Source organism: Peromyscus californicus, unplaced genomic scaffold (assembly GCF_007827085.1).
Source record: "Peromyscus californicus insignis strain IS unplaced genomic scaffold, ASM782708v3 Scaffold_1__1_contigs__length_55948999, whole genome shotgun sequence".
NCBI classification, from domain to species: Eukaryota; Metazoa; Chordata; class Mammalia; order Rodentia; family Cricetidae; genus Peromyscus; species Peromyscus californicus.
This window is the reverse complement of record NW_026294492.1, coordinates 33393154-33408877: the sequence shown is the minus strand read 5'-3', so window position 1 is coordinate 33408877 and position 15724 is coordinate 33393154. Positions and strand designations below refer to the sequence as shown.

The window sequence follows — 15724 nt, the reverse complement described above, 5'->3', positions numbered from 1 at the left end:
ATACTAAAGCAGAATGAACCGACAGGTCAGATCAGCATTTCATTTGATCATTTCTTCACACTGATCACTTTCGAACTTCACATTCAACTTTTCATTGCAATCCCAACTCTAAAATTAAGTTCTCAGGGCTGCCAAGAAGAAGATAAATACCCATCTTAACATGGCAGAACCGGACATGGTGATACACACTCGTGGTCCCGGCACTCTGGAAGCTGAGGCAGGAGGATCACCAATTCAAAGCCCATCTGGATGAGATAGTAAGTTCAAGGTGAACAAGTACTCCTCAGTGAGAGCTGTCTTAAAATAAATAACAAGTGTGAGCAGCGGCCGGAGAGTTGGCCAGGGGGTTGAACGCACTTCCTGTAAATCATGGAGCACAGTTAGGATCCCAACACCCACATATCAAGCCGGTGTCCTTACAAACACCTGGAGCCCCACCTCTGAGAACAAAGGTGGGGGACTTCTGCAGCTTGCTGCCTTCCAGCCTAGGAGAGAAAACCCAACCCTAGGTTCAGGATAGACCCTGCCTCAAAGGAATACACAGAGAATAATGGAAGAGGACACCCAACACCCTCTTCTGGCCTTTAGGCAGACACGCCTAAAAACACACATGTGCATACACTCACACAGATACACACAAATAAATTTCTCTAAAATATTAAGTAACATTAAAAGTGAATGACTGTAAAAATGGCAGCTAAGGTGTGAACGGCAGTCAAATACGCCTGAAATCTCAGCACTCGGGAGGCTGAGGCAGAAAGATGGAGAGTTCTAAGTTAGCCAGGGGCTGATCTCAAAATTCCTTAATTAAAATAAAATATAAATGGAGGTGGGTGTGGTGGTGCATACCTTTAATCCCAGCCCTTAGGGAGCAAAGGCAGGTGGATCTCTGTGAGTTCGAGGCCAGCCTGGGCTACAGAGTGAGTTCCAGGTCAGCAATGACTACATAGTGAGACCCTATCTCAAAAAACAAACAAGAAAGAAACCGAGACGAGAGAGAGAGAGAGAGAGAGAGAGAGAGAGAGAGAGAGAGAGAGAGAGAGAGAGAGAGAGAGAGAGAGAGAGAGAACGAACCAGGCAGCAGAACTTCCAATTGAATAACACAAATAATAAACCAACTGAAAGATTAGAATTGAGGAACTATGCTTAGAAATTAGAACCTGAGGCAGGAAATGAGTAATTGAAAACAAGCAAGCAAACGAAACACTGAGACTTTTTTTTACAGCCCAGGCAGGGAGCTGGGAGTGCTGAGCACACAGGAAACCCTGAGCCTGAGTACCAGGACGGCAGAAGCCCCAGTGGAGGTGGATGCTGGAACCCCAGCACTCAGGAGAGAAAGGCAAAAGGATCAGAAAGGTCATCAGAAAGGTCATCCTAGTCCGCGGATAGCAAGGAATCTAAAAGAATTGTCTCAAAACAAACAAACAAATAAACTAACTGTCCAGTACTGGAGGGTCTCAGACCCTCCTCTGTGTATACAGGGATCAGACTCATAATACTTAGCACCCTCTTTGTCTTGTATGAATACTGTAAGCCAAGTCATTTTTGGAGGGGGAAACATACTTGTGATACCAGACACTGAGGCAGGATATGTCAACCTGGGCTTTATAGAGTCTAGATCCTGTTTCCGAAGCAAAAACAAAAACCTACGAAGACCAACATGGCAGAAAGGGGGGGGGGGGGGGGGGAATGTCCCAGAAAGAAAAAGAGGAAAATGGCCATCTTCTCTATCTTTTCTCTCTGCAGCAGGCACAGGAGCGGGGGCTGCTGGAAAACCCTCCCTTCCTGAAGGTAACTAGCCTCCAGCGCCTTCCACACACTTTGTGTTTAAAAGCGGCAACCTCAGAAACTGGAATAGCATTGAAGCGCCTTGTTCCTGGGGAGCCTTGTGTTAAGACAGTGGTGCAGTGTGCCACCCAAGAGGAAAAGAGTTGTAATCAATTCTCCAGGCTGAGAGCAAAGAGGGCTTTTCATCCACTCAACCAGCATTTATTAGGAGTGGGGCAGGTGTTCCTCAGTGAGCAGGACAGTGACTGAGAAACGACTCCCAGCCTTGGCCACTGAGAAGCAGGGCCGGAGGCCACGGGAAAAACGAAGCAGCAAGGTTCTCCGTGGTGTTCCGTTGTGATTTTTGAGGCGCTCTAGCCAGGTAGCAGAAGCTGGCCTCGAACTCACTGCCTTAGTTACTTTCCTACTGCTGTGACTGTAACTTAGAGGAAGAAAGGGCCCATTTCACCCACACCTCAGGTGACGAGGCATCACGAGGCAAGTCAGGACAGGATGCTAGAGACAGAAACTGAAGCAGAAGAAATCAACGGGAGCTGCTTACTGGCTTGCTCCGGATGGTTTGCTCAGCCTGCTTTCTTATAGAACCCAGGACCATCTATCTGCCCAGGGGTAGCCCCACCCACACGGGTTGTACCCTCTCCCATCAATCATTAATTAAGAAAATGCCTGACAGACTTGTCCACAAGCCAGTCTTGTGAACGTACTTTCTCAACGAGAGCCCCTCTTCCCAAACGCCTCTCGCTTGCGTCACGTTGGCCAAAACCTAATGGCACTCACTTCTGGCCTTCCTCTCCTGATGACTGAGATTGTGGTGTGTACTACCACACCCGGCCACATGATCTTTCTGACATCACATGTAATATCTTTAAAGAGAAAGGGACACCAATATCATTTACAGGCCTAATTCTGATTAACTTGAGCTACACAACTTTCCTGGAGCAGACTGCACAGCTATGGTGCAGCGACTCGGCGTGAGGCTGCAGGACAGGAAGAGCGCAGCTGCTCTTCCTGCAGAGTGAACGAGGTGCCACACAGACAGCAGCAGATCCAGCTGTCACGGGTCTTATCTCGGGGGTCCAGGACCACCGAAGGCATTTTATCAAACACAGTTCCACACAATTCTGTTTTTAATTGCAAGAGGGCCTGGCGTCTCTGATCCAGATCCTAAAGTTCTGAACTGAAAAAAAGCCTGAAAAACCGATGGGCTTTAAAAGCGCCTCAGCTGGGAGCCGGGAAGTTGTCTCAGCAGGTAAGGGCACCTGCAAGAAGCCTGATGATGACCTGAGTTCCAACCCCGGGGCCCCACGTGATGGGAGGCGAGAAGTGACTCTCGGAGTTGTCCTCTGACGTCCATCTGTATGCAGAGGTGGACAGGGGAACACACAGACACACTCACACTCAGACACACACATAGACACACACACTGATATAGACACACACACACTCATAGACACACACACACAGATATAGACACACACAGACACACACACACATAGACACACACACTCAGACACACACATAGACACACACACTGATATAGACACACACACACTCATAGACACACACACACAGATATAGACACACACAGACACACACACACATAGACACACAGACTCAGACACACACATAGACACACACAGATATAGACACACACACACAGATATAGACACACACAGATATAGACACACACACACACTCATAGACACACACACACAGATATAGACACACACACTCATAGACACACACACAGATACAGACACACACACACTCATAGACACACACACAGATATAGACACACACAGACACACACACACACTCATAGACACACACAGACACACACACACTATCAAGTTAAAGTCTCACCATGCCCAAACAAAGAACACGGCAATTCCAGGCCCCTGAATGTCCTCTCTGAGGACCACACAGAGCAGCAGGTCTAATAAACTCAAGTGATTGCGGCATTGGCAATATTAGCCCAGCAAATAGCACACGGAACCCCGATCTTTATTTACCTAACTAGAATCTGACAAGTGTTGCTCTAGAAAACATGGCTGACTGAATTCTAACGGTGCCTACGGAGGGAAAAGCACCAACACACGTCACACCAACGAGAGCACGCCTCGCCTTTTGTTGTTGGTGTTTTGGTTTGTGTTTTTGGTTCTGTTCCTGTTTTTAGACAGGGTCTCACCATGTAGTCTTGGCTGGCCTGGAACTCACAAAGATCTGCCTGCCTCTGCCTTCCAAGTGTGTGTATGTATGTATGTATGCATGCATGCATGTATGCATGTATGTATATATGTACGTATGTTTGTTTCTAGCAGAAGTTGGCCTGGAATTCACTATACAGTCCAGGCTGACCTTAAACTCAAGGTACTCCTACCTTAGTCTACCAAATGCTGACTTTCTATTTTTGTGGTGCTGAGGACAAAACACAGGACCTGAGCTCCTGAGCAAGCACTCTATCACTGAGCTATACACCTGCTAAAATTTTGTTTGGTTTGGTTTGATTTTCCAGACAGGGTTTCTCTGTGTAGCTTTGGAGCCTTTCCTGGATCTCACTCCGTAGACCAGGCTGGTACTGAACTCACAGAGATCCTCCTGCCTCTGCCTCCCAAATGGGGTTAAAGGTGTGAGCCATGACTCCCGGCCTGTTTTCTTTCTCTCTCTCCCCCCCCTTCCCTCTCTCTCGCTGTGGGATGTTTTCCTGTACGCTGTGAATATGTGTTGCTACCATTGGTTAATAAAGAAGCTGCTTTGGCCTATGGCAAGGCAGAGGAGAGCCAGGCAGGAAGGAGAAAAGTGGGGTCGGAGGAAACGCTGTGAGCCACCACCAGGAGAAGCAAGATGTGAGAGAACAGGTAATGCCAGGAAGCCACGTAGCAAAACATAGATTAATAGGAATGGGTTGAGTTAAGTTGTAAGAGCTAGTTAGCAATGAGCCTGAGCCACAGGCCATACAGTTTGTAATTAATATAAACCTGTGTGTTCATTTGGGTCTGACAGCTGAGGAGCCAGGCAGGACAGAAATCTCCTCTATTCAGTGTCTGTCTGTCTGTCTGTCTCTCTCTCTCTCTCTCTCCTTCCTTCCTTCCTTTGTGTATGTGAGGGCCTAGAGAGATGGTTCAGTGGTGACAAGCACTGCCTGCTCTTCCAGAAGACCCAGCTTTGATTCTCAGCACCCACATGGTGTTTCACAACCATCTCACAATCATCTGTGATGTCAGCTCCAGGAGATCTAAGGCAATGCCCTCTTCTGGCGACCCCGGGCACCAAGCATGCCCAGGCATACCTGAGGAAAATACTCACACACATAAAATAATTTTTTAATTACAAAAATTAAAAATAAAGTGTTGGGGTTGGGGATTAAGCTCAGTGGTAGAGCGCTTGCCTAGCAAGTGCAATGCCCTGGGTTCGGTCCTCAGCTCCGGAAAAAGGAAAAAAAATAAATAAATAAAAAATAAAGTGGTGTGTGCGTGCGTGCGTGCGTGCGTGCATGTGGCGTGTGTGTGAGTGTGAGTGTGTGAGTGTGTGAGTGTGTGTGTGTGTGTGTGTGTGTGTGTGTGTGTGTGTAAGAGTACAGGAGTGCATGCCACCGTGTGCATGTGGAGGTCAAAAGACAACCTTGGGGGGGCTGGTTTACTCTTTCCACTGTGGGATCTGGGGATCAAGCTCAGGTTATCAGCCTGCTTGTGTGGACAGTGTATTTCCCACTGAGCAATCTTGCCCCCTCTTAAATCCTATTGTCTTATACAGCTCATGGTACAGGTTGAAAAGTACTAAAAGCTATAAAGTACAATGCAACCAAAGAGGAAAATCACCACAGGAGCATGGAAGCAAACCCTGCAATCCCAGCCCACACAACAGACAGAAGGAGGGTCATGCAAGTTCAAGGCCAGCCTGGTCTACATACTGAGTTTGGGGCTAACCTGGGAAACACAGTAAGACACTGTCTCAAAAACACAAGGAAGCAGCAATGATAATACGTTTAACAAATGCCAAGACCTGTACCCTAAAAACAGACAGTGCCGAAGACCAAACCAACTGAAAAACGACCCGTGCTCACTGGTGGAAGAGCTAATATTGTTTGAAACGGCGGTGAATTCCCAGGTTGATCTACACGCAAGAGCCATTCCAAACGCAATTCCAATTCTGCCTTTCTCATTAAAATTAGCACAGATCTGATCGTTCATACAGGTATGTAAGGACCTATAGTAGCCAAAATAATCTCGAGTAAGAACAAACCTAAGGTACATCTCAACCCTACAGTGTTGGGGACTGTGGAACCAGCCTAAGTGAGGACACATGGGAGAACCGAGGACAGCTAACAGTGTCTGAACATAGAAGGGACTGATTTTCAGCAAGGCAACCTGGGCCAGTCCTCAGAGGGAAAACAGACCAGACTTCCTTTAGCAAACGGTGCTGAGACAACTAGCTACCCATAGGTGAGAATGAACTATGTCCCACACCTCAAACCAGACACCAAAATGAACTCAAAACACACCAAAAGGCTAAACGTACGAGCTAAGACTCAAAACAGGTATATCTCTGTGACCTTTTTAGACCAGGAAGTGGTATCTTAGCTGCTATATGCAAAAGCATAAACAAGAAAAACAAGTAGATAAATTGGACCTCATAGTAAAATTGTGTGCTAAATGGATAGGAAAGAAAGGCAGAGAGAGAGAGAGAAAAAAAAAAACTGGAGCCACAGACAGGCAGATGCCTAAAGCCTGCCAGACAGCAGTCTACCCTGGTCCAGGAGCACCAGCTTCAGGGAGACCAAAAGTAGGTAGAGCATGATTGTGGTGGTTTGAAAGAGAATGCCCCCCCCCCACAGGCGCATATATTTGAATGCTTAGGGAGCGGCACTATTTGTGGGAGTGGGTGTGGCCTTGTTGGAGGAAGTGTGTCGCTGGGGGTGGGACTTGAGGTTTTAGAAGCCCACGCCAGGACTAGTAGCTTTATCTCTCTTCCTGCTGCCTACGGACCCAGATGGAGAACTCTCAGCTCCTTCTCCAGCACCATGTCTGCCTGCATGCCGCCATGCTTCCTGCCATGACGACAAGGGACTAAACCTCTGAAACTGTCAGCCAGCCCCAATTAAAATGTTTGTAAGAGTTGTTGTGGCCATGGTGTCTCTTCACAGTAACAGAACACTGACTAAGACAATGATTTAGGAAGACACCAGCATAACATCTGGCCTCCACACACTTGCATGCTGTTCACTTATACAAACACACACACACACACACACACACACACACACACACACACACACGTGCATATATTACTCCTGTATATATCATGTATACAAAAAAATTTTTTTAAAGCATCCTTATTAAATGGTTGGGAGTTTTCTTCTTCTTCTAATTCTTTTTTTTTTTTTTTTTTTTTTTAGACGAGGTCTCATGTACCCCAGGCTAGCACTGATCTCTCTACACTGTTGAGGATGGACTAAAATCCTTCTGATCCTCCTGCCCCTACCTCCTGATTGCTGGTATTGCAGGCATGAGTAACTGGTTACACCCAGGGCTTTATGCATGCTGGATAAGCAAGACTGAGCCACCTCCCCAGACCCTTAAATATTTTCTAAGCCTAATTTTAATGCATTTTTCTGACAGAACACCTTCCCAGATGCTCTCCAGCTCTGTAGTCCAATGACTTGCTTACACTTTTAAGTCCTATTGAAGACTGCAAGCTTTTGTTAATGGAGATTATAGCTATCAAGGTTTACTGTAAAAAGCAGACACTTTTTAAAGACTTATTTTTCATTATGTGTATGGGAGGATGTGCATTGAAATGCAGTTGCCCAAGAGTACAAGTGCCTACAGAGGCCAGGAGAGGGCGCTGGATCCTCTGGAGCTGGAGTTACGACAGCTGTGAGCTGCCCCACGTGGATGCTGGGAACTCAAGGTCCCCTGCAAGAGCAATATGAGCTATCTCTCAGCCTCTAAAAGCAGAATTTTTTTTTAACTTAAAAAAAAAAAAAAAAGGTATGTGTATGCGTAGGGTGGGTATGTACACACGAGTGCAGGTATCCCTGAAAATCAGAGGCATTGGGTCCCCTGGAGCTAGATTACAGATGCTTACGAGCTGCCTGACGTGGTCCTCTACAAGAGCAGTATGTGTTCTTAACCTCTGAGCCATCTCTCCAGCCTCAGAATTTTTGTTTTTGAAGACAGGGCTTCTCTGTGTAGTCTTGGCTGTCCTCGAACTCAGAGATCTGTCTGCCTCTGCCTCCTGAGTGCTGGAATCAAAGGCTTGCGTCACCATGTTCTGCCAGCAAACTTTTAAACAAACCACAAGCACACATTCCATTATCAGGGAGAATGAAGCCCTCGCATGGCATCCAGTCTGCGCAGAACTCCATGGCACCTGCATGGGAGAACTGGCAAGCTGAGAGTCACTTTGAACGTTTCTCTGACCTCACAGACGTCACCGAGGAGTGGGAAATGACCGACCGATGCACAGGAAGTCAACCATGAGAAGAAAACCCTCGGCTGGAGCACGGCTATGTTTGATTTTCCAGCTTTAAGAAGTCTGTCTCCAAAATGTTCCTTTCTCACAGTGAGCTACAATGACTCATCAGTTGTTCTACAGCCAGTTAGGATCCCATCAAAAATTTAAGCTATTTCTGCTTTACATTTATTCAAAGAACACTGCATCTGGCAGAGGCTACCCAATCTTATAATAAATCAAAGTCCATCTGGAATTCTGTAGCCTTAGCATGCCACCGTGCAACTTTCCATTTGCTATAAACTGTGAAACTTAAAAAACAAAATAAAAGAACCCGAAGCGTCTTCGTTGGGGTTTCAACTGCTGTAATAGAACACCATGACCAAAAAGCAGCCATGAGAAGAAAGAGTGTACTTCAGTTTGCAAGGCTCAGGTCAGACCACCTCACTAAGGGAAGTCAGGACAGGAACTCAAACAGGGGAGGAACCTCCAGGCAAGAACTGAAGCAGAGGCCATGGAGGGGTGCTGCTTACTGGCTTGCTCTCCATGGCTTGCCCAGACTGCTTTCTTTCTTTCCTTTTTTTTTTTTTCCCCGAGACAGGGTTTCTCTGTGTAGCTTTGGTGCCTTTCCTGGATCTCATTCTGTAGACCAGGCTGGCCTCGAACTCACAGAGATCCACCTGCCTCTGCCTCCCGAGTGCTGGGATTAAAGGTGTGTGCCACCACCACCCAGCTCTGTTTTCTTACACTACCCAGGACCTCCAGCCCAGGGGTGGCAGTGCCCACAGAGGGCTGGACCCTCCTCCATCAATCATTAATCAAGAAAATGCCACACAGGGGCTGGAGAGATGGCTCAGTGGTTAAGGGCATTGGCTGTTCTTCCAGAGGTTCTGAGCTCAATTCCCAGCAACCACATGGTGGCTCCCAACCATCTGTAATGAGATCTGGCGCCCTCTTCTGGCCTGCAGGCAGAACACTGTACACATAATAAATAAATGTTGAGAAAAAAAAAAAGAAAGAAAGAAAGAAAAGAAAATGCCACACAGGCCTATTTATCAAAGCCTTTTCTCAATCACGGCTCCCTCGTCTCAGACGACTCTCGGTTGTGTCAAGATGACGAAAGCTAACCAGCACCATCTCCTCCTCCTCCTCCTCCTCCTCATCCCAGCTCACTACCAGCACCGTCCTCCCAGAGCATCCTAGTCCTGAATGCACTACCAACACTGTCTTCCCTCCTGAGCACAGCTGAACCTTTCTTCCCAGAACAAAACCGAGAAAAAAGTCTAGGCGTGTGTCTTAGTCAGTGTTCTGTTGCTGTGAAGAGACACCACGGCAATTCCTATAAAGGAAAACATTTAACTGAGGCTGGCTTACAGTCCAGAGGTTTAGTCCATTATCGTCACGGCGGGAAGCATGGCACCATGCAGGGAGACATGGTGCTGGAGAGGAAGCTGAGAGTTCTCCATCTGGATCCACAGGCAGCAGGAAGAGAACTGTCTACACACTGGGCCTAGCTTGAGCATATATGAGACCTCCAAGCCTGCCCCCCCCCCCCCCACACACACACACACTTCCTCCAACAAGGCCACACCTCCTCATCGTGCCACTCCCTGTGGGCCAAGCACTCAAACACACGGGTCTATGGGGGCCATACCTGTCCAAACCACCACCACAGCGTGGTTCCACGTGCCTGTAATCCCACCCCTCTAGAGGCAGGGGCAGGAAAGATTTCTGTGAGCTCAAGACGAGCCATAGTGAATTCCGGGGTTGTCAGAACTTCAATTTCCGGTACTCGACTCCACAAAGTTGTCCTGACCGCCACACACGAACCATGGCGCGCGCACGCGCGCGCGCACGCACACACACACACACACACACACACACACACACACACAAATAAATAAATGTTTAAAAAAAGAGCTTAGAATGGGAAGGGGGGTCCTTAACCGAGGGTAATACAGAAGGAGAGAGGAGGTGGAATAAAAGACACTAAGAAGCTTTAAAAAACCCTATTCTTTCATAAGCTTACTTAGTAATATCTACACCGTGTGTGTGTGTGTGTGTGTGTGCGCGCGCGCACATGCGCGCGCAGACACACATATATAGTTTTATTATCACAGAGTGATAATACTCCCCCAGGAGCCATAGACAAACAAAAATCCCAGTGACAGAAAAGGAATACCCCACTTTGTTAATCAGGGGAGTCCAAGAGACCCCCCCCCCAAAAAAAAAAAACAATACAGGCTATCGCTGCCGCCCTTGGTTGCCTCCCAGATCTTGAAGGTAAGACCCTGTAGCTGAAGACACCACACACTCTGCTCACAGGACCTGGAGGAATCTAGCTGCTAGGACCTTGAAGCCTCCTCCCTGAGGGCTAGCTCCCATGGTATTGGAAGATGCTATCCAAAGTGCCAAGGGAGAAAAGCAGCTAATGGCCATCCTCAGCTGGAAAGCTTTCAAGCAACAACAACTGGCCTCATCAGATATCCCCAAGAGTAGCCAACAGCTGTCTAGCTGGACTTAAGGCCTCTCAGAATGAGAAAACTCATGCCTGGTATAGTAAACCTAGCCAAGAACCCATGTCTGGAGAGGGCACGGACCCTAGAGGAGAACTCACTATGGCCATTTTCCTGGAACAATACCGCTCCCAACTGTATCCTAAACACTTCTGCGGATACCCGCCCATACGTGCATCTCTCATCCCTCAGCGGCGTTTCATTTCACAGCAGGCAGAGGCTATGACAGAGATCCACAACACAATGAGTGACAACCCAGTCCCTGCATCTACAGCTCGGGGGACACTGCAGTCGAAGGAGAAGGAACTAAGTGCTGGAAGACCCGGACGGCTGCTGCAGACAGCGTCTTCTAGGGACAGGGATGCTGCACCCGTGACCTCTCAACAATATGGCGGCCTGCACGAACCCACACCAGTCTAGAGCACAATGTGGATGGGGAAATTTTTGTTGCTGTTGTTTTGTTTGTTTGTTTGTTGAGACAGGGTCTCTCTGTGTAAGAGCCCTGGCTGTCCTGTCACTCTGTAGACCAGGCTGGCCTCAAACTCACAGAGCTCCTCCTGCCTCTGCCTCTCAAATGCTGGGATTAGAGCGTGTGTTTTAAGAAAGCCCCGTCCCTAGATGAAGAGCTACAGGAAATCAATGGCTGCTGAGGGAAAAACAGTTCTTTCCAAGGAAAACCCTCTGATAGTTTTTCCCAATCCTAAGAAGTCAGCCCTAAACACGTGTACATACGGGCAACACAAATTGGACCCAGTAGGGTGTGTGTGTGTGTGTGTGTGTGTGTGTGTGTGTGTGTGTGTGTGTGTATAAGGTCATGAATTTGAGAGGGAGTTGGGAAAGAGAGGGAGGAGTGAAAATGATGTAAATAGTATAACTGTGTGTGAAATTCTCCATAAACATCACAATTTAAATTAAAAAAAAAAAAACTTCCTGTTTTGATAAAAAGCTCTCCAGAGTTGCCAGTCACCATTCAGACAAAAACTAAACTTGAGTGGTTATAAATCTGAGCATCAACCATGCCGCGTGTTTCCATGGAAACCATGGCCTCCCTTCTACCTTCCCTCAAAAACATCATACAGGAAAGTTTACCTGCCTGTGGCTATCACTCTGGGTTCTAGGCAAGAGCTTGGAACACATTTTCTGGAGCAGCAGGGGCTAGAACACACAGAGGGGAGCCCCGGAAGCAAGATGGGAAATGCCAGAATAGCTTGAAGAGCAGCAGAGGTTTCCCTCTGTCCCTGTGTGTACTGGCACCTGGAAGGAAAGGGCAAGGAAGCAGACCCCTGTCCTTCCTGAGAGGAAATAGACCTTCCTGGGTCCTATCTGGGCTGACAAAGTCCTGTGTTTACTGGCCCGTCTCAGTCACCTCATTTACACAACCTCCATCCCATGCAAGTTGAGGGCAGCCAGCACCTTACTTAGCCTTCACACAACCCAGCTGCAGTAGCCCGATCTGGTCTACTTGGTGCTACCCTAAGGACAAAAGTTCAAAAGCCTGCAGAGCATGGTGTTGCACATCTATATCCCCAGCATTCTGGGAAGCAGAGGCAGGAGGATCTCCATGAATTTAAGGCCAGTCTAGTTTACAAAGTGAGTTCCAAGACAGCCAAGACTACATACAGAGGTCCTGTGAAATAAAGGAAGAAAGAAAGAGAGAGAGAGAGAGAGAGAGGGAGGGAGGGAGGGAGGGAGGGAGGGAGGGAGGGAGGGAGAAAGGAAGTCTCTAGCTTGCTATGAATGGTTGTAATATAACACGTACACCTGTGAAAATCCACTGAGTTACAACACACTTTACCCATCCACTGCATTTCATACATCAATTTAAATTTTTGAAATGCAACTGCTTCTGCTTCCAGACAAATGGAAGTAACAGAGACCATCTGACTATTAGAAACAAAATAATGAATGAATGAACACAACAGACATAACGCATCACTTCTCTCAACACTGGGCCACTGGACATGGGACGGCAAAGAATGGAGGGCGATCCCTGGGACACAGGAAACGAACCAGGTAAACCTGATGCTCGCCATGTTCAGTGTCTTACAGAAAGGGGGAGGGGTGTCGGAGAGATGACTGGAGGCTAAGAGCTCTGGCTGCTCTTCCGGAGGACCTGGTTCCAGTCCCAGTACTCACACTCAGTTCACAACCATCTGCAACTCCAGACCCAGAGGATCCTACACCCCCTTCTGGTCTCCATTGCATGCACATGTTGTAACAACACACGTGCAGGCAAAACACCCATGAATATAAAATAAAAAATTAAAGACAACAAAGAGGGAAGAGAGACAGGACCTGGTACAGACAGAATGCCCCCAAAGAGGGAAACAACTCAGAAACCGCTCCAGAAAGGAGGGACCCTGGAGGCCTACAGAAGGTCCTCCAGGAGCACACGCGTCAGGAAATACCAGAAGCCAGGTCAGCAACCGCTGGAGAGAAGAGGAGGAACTATGTCTGAACTCACACAGGGCTGTGACCACCATCTGTTCCCCAGCTCAACACTGGAAACAGACACGATGCACAGCGCGCTGGGCAGAAAACACAGGAAGGGAAGGAAGCCCTGGGCGAACACAGCTCTGTACCTGCTTCCAAAGCGGCAACCAAACAACCAAAATAACCACATCCCAGAACCGAGGTTCAAATGACTTACAGGAATCCAGCACTGCCCATGACCACGGGACACAGCTCTACTCAGCTACAAGGGAAGATTGCTTCAACCCAGGGGTTCAAGGCCAGCTTAGGCAACATACAGAGTATGTATCTCTTTCTCACAATGTGTATGAGTGTTTGCCTGTATGTATATGTGCATACCACATGCACGCCTGGTATGCTCAGAGACCGAAAGAGAGCATCTCATCCCCTAGAACTGGAGTTACAAGTGATTGTGAGCCACTGTGTGGGTGCTGGGAACCAAACCTGGGTCCTCTGCTAGAATAGCAAGTACTCTTAACTGCTGAGGCATCTCTCCAGACCAGAATCCCTGCCTCTCAAAGCATACTTTTTAAATACCTCAAACTGTAGCGTGGCTGTACTAAATGTTGGCCAAGTTGTGAAGGAGCTAGAACTGCTTGCCCCCACTGCCAGTGGGAGTCAGTGTACGGCGATAAATCACTCCCACAAACGGTTGGCAGTGTCTTTCAAAAGTGAAAAAGTACCTGGGTGGCACACATCTGAAATTCCAGCACTCAGAAGCCTGAGGTAGGAGAATAGAGAGTCTGAGGCTAGCATGGGCTACAGAGTGAAACCCAAGCTCAAAAACAAACAACAGCCACTGAGTTGGTTTAGTGGGTAAAGGTGCTTGCTGTACCAGCCTGGTACTCGGAGTTCCATCCCCGGAAGACATGTAAATAAAGGTGTGGATGGAGAGAAGAACTCCACAAAGTTGCCCTCAGGTCGCATGCATGCACGCACATTCCCTCCTCAAATACACACAAAGGATTTCAAGGTAAAAATACCGTATCATGTAATAAGCTATTTTACTTCAACCCAAGAGAAAAGCAATGTCCATCCACAGATGAATGGACAAGCCATTATATTCCACACAATGAACTGCTCAGCCACCAAAAAGTTAAAAGAAAAATAAACTATGAAGAGGTGCCCAATGAGCCAGGCAGTAGTGGCGCACACCTTTAATCCCAGCACTTGGGAGGCAGAGCCAGGCGGATCTCTGTGAACTAGGGGCCAGCCTGGTCTACAGAACTATATCCAGGACAGTCAGGATTACATAGAGAAACCTATCTCGAAAAACAAAAAGCAAACAGAGTTGCCCTATGAACCTTTAATCCTACTACTCAGCCAAAGCAGAGGCCTGCAAGTTTGAGGCCAGCCTGGTCTACATAGAGTTCCAGGACAGCCAGTCTACATAGAGAGACTCTGTCTCAAATAAGAGAGAGAACTGCCCGATGGCCAGGCATCGTGGTATACACGTTTAATCACAGCACTTGGGAGGCAGAAGTAGGCCAGGCAACCTACATAGTGAGACCCTATCTCAAGCTGCCCTAGAGGGTGGAGATGTAGCTCAACTGCAGACTGCCTGCCTAGCGTGCACAACGTCTGTAAGCCAGCAGTCTAGAGCTGGGGACAGGAGGATCAGAAGTTCAAGGTCAGTGAGATGGCTCAATGGGTAATGCCCCTAAAGCCAGGCCCCAGGGCCTGGATCCCCATTACCCACAGGGTGAAGAAGAGGATGAACTCTTACATGTTGTCCTCCGACCCCCACACAGAATGTGTGGGGACCTGTTCTAGGGGCTCTAAACTGTCGTCTCCGGCGATCCACATTGGGAGAGCTATGCTGTGCTGTGTGCCTACAGACCAAAAGAGGCACGGGCATTGTCAGCTTCCTGTCAGCACAGATCCAAAGAGAGTCCAGAGGGACCGAGAACCCAGGAGGTCAGTTCCCCGGGTTGCGTGAGTTCTCCAAGACCCTAAGTAGGATCTAAGCTGGTTGATTTCCAGTAAGAAATCCAATCCAGACTGCTACATTTCCCTCACTGACTCTAACAGATACAAAAGCTGCCGTTTTCCACGTCTTATGATTTTTGGAGAACTTGATTTAATCCCAACATAGGGAGGGAAAACAGAATTCACTGGCAAGCCTTTGAAAAGGTAAGAAACAAAAGCACTTGTTTCATTGTATGAAAACCTCATTTGAATCCCCAGGACCCATGTAAAAAAGCCAGATGTGCAGAGTCTGTACAGGGAAATGTACCCAGGAGACTCCCTAGAAGCTCGCAAGCCAGTTAGTCTGCTAAATACAATGGAAATCAATAGCAACCCTGCTTCAAAGTAGAAGGCAAAGACCAAGATTCAAAAGTCCTCAGCCCTTTATATGCATATCATACACACAGGCCCTGGGTTCCAGCCTCAACTCTCAAAAACAAAACAAAACGCTTTAAGTAGCAGTAGAAATATAAAGAATTTACCAAAGCAGTCAAGTGTAATGACACACATTTGTAATCCCAGCACTA

General features: G+C 47.7%; 1 protein-coding gene across 7 annotated transcripts in view; it reads right to left on the bottom strand.

Annotated features, from left to right (window-relative positions):
• Mta3 (metastasis associated 1 family member 3) overlaps nucleotides 1-15724 on the bottom strand; it is a 126826-nt gene that overhangs the window by 93152 nt on the left and 17950 nt on the right. The window lies entirely within an intron of this gene.